This window comes from Brassica oleracea, chromosome C2 (assembly GCF_000695525.1).
Source record: "Brassica oleracea var. oleracea cultivar TO1000 chromosome C2, BOL, whole genome shotgun sequence".
In the NCBI taxonomy this organism is placed as follows: Eukaryota; Viridiplantae; Streptophyta; class Magnoliopsida; order Brassicales; family Brassicaceae; genus Brassica; species Brassica oleracea.
The window spans coordinates 38,487,326-38,489,196 of NC_027749.1; positions in this window are offsets into that span (position 1 = coordinate 38,487,326).

Genomic DNA, 1,871 nt, shown 5'->3' on the forward strand with positions numbered 1-1,871 from the left:
AAGCCGGAGGCTCAGTAAATATTTACTGCCAAGGTCAGAATTTAGATTGGAGTTTTATTAAAATTATTCAACGCATCAGAACAGGAGCAGAAAAATATTCGGGGTTAATCGCGGATCAGAAATTTGCCGGAAGGACCGAAATCAGACGAATGAACCGAGAAGCTCGAGGTGGCTCGTTGCATGGGATCAGAACGTGGTGTCAACTGTCCAGCAAGCTTAGTGTCTAGAGAAGACTGAGGTGTGGCCATGCATGAAGCAGTAGCATGCGAAATGACATGTGGAACACGAGGTGGATCGACCAAGCACGAGGTGTCTCCGAGCATGCAACTGAAGCATGCTGATCGACATGTGTGTACTGGTGTGGCATCTTGCATGCACTCTAGGCATGCATCCTGTGGGAGGAGGTGTGTCTTCCTGCATGAGGCTGAGACATGCAGCCAGCCATGTGGAGCACGAGGTGCCGCCGCGCATGCGTTTGCAGCCATGCGAAGCGACACACGGGCTGCCACCAACCTGAAGCTGATTGGTTGCTGTCTCCTATAAATACCCCACGACCCCAGATCATTCCTTCACATCCAGACCTGTCCAAACCACCTTAAGAACGTGAGAGAAAAGTAGAAAAAGAAAGCAAGAGTTTCCGATCTATTTCGAGAATTTTAGAGAGATTTTGAGGTCAGTTTCTATACTGATTTTGAGTTAGCGCCTAGGAAAGGTTCTGTCCAACTGAAGACCAGTTCAGATGGGAAGTCACTCCAAACGTGGGTTGAGAGAGAGAGAGAAAGAAATTGGTTGATCTAGAGTATGGTCGATTCTGAAGACCGATACTCTACCGAGAAGGCCAGTTCCGTCCAATCGGCGATTCTACACGATTGTGATGCGGAAGCTCTGTCCAAATGATTTCGTCCAGGCCAGTCAGTTCCTTTGATGATCAAGTGGAGGTTATGTTCGGAGTTAGTTCAGTTCCAAGGGTTCAGATCAGTCGAAGTTCTAAAGTTCGATACTCCGTCGGGAAGTCCGAACAACTATCCAGGAGCTAGAGGAGTTTCTGTCCGAGTTCAGATCAGTGTGTCAAGGCCTGTCAGTTTCTTCATGGTGAAGCCGAGGTTTTGTCCAAGTCGAGATCAGTCCAGTCCAGTCTAGTCAAGTCGTCACTTGGGTTTTGGCCAAGTCCTCTCCGATCAACCAGCTGCTTCTCGCCTAGAACACTGTGAGTTGGCTTGTTTGAATTACACTTGGAATTTAGGGTAGATCGAGTCTGCATATAGATTAGAAAGATCACGCTATTGAATGATAGAGTCCTTAGGGTTATTTTATTTATGGAACCGGACTCAGTTTAGCAAGGGCTAACCTGAGATGAAAGGAATCAAGACTGAGTTAACAACCTGACTAGGACTAGGGCTAGGATGCATCATGTTTTCTATTCTTGTGTGTTGATATGGTTGAGTGCAGGTTCCTGTTATCTTTAAAGATAGTTTTATAGCAGGAGGCTGAACTATCAGGGTAACGGTTTGATTGAGTTGTTTAGTATTGATATTATTGTTTAGTTGTTGGTGTTAGTGGTCTTAGGCCATATAGGCCGGATTACTGGTACTATTGTTTAGTGTTTTAAAGTCAAGTGTCTAGTTAGGATCTGGAACTTTAGCCTTAGGTTAGGTTCTAGATGGAGTTTTTGTTGTGTGAGTGTTGCCAACAGTATGTGCGTAACCCGCCCATACTAGGCTTGTTTGGGGTTGATTAGTGTTTTTCTCGCCCTCGTATTCAGTGGGTTCAAGGAAACCCCTTATTCTCTGGATCGGAAAGACTCAGAGAGACGGGTTCATGGCCTATGGCTGAGTGATTACACGACGGTGTAATGTGGCAGTGACCCGAAG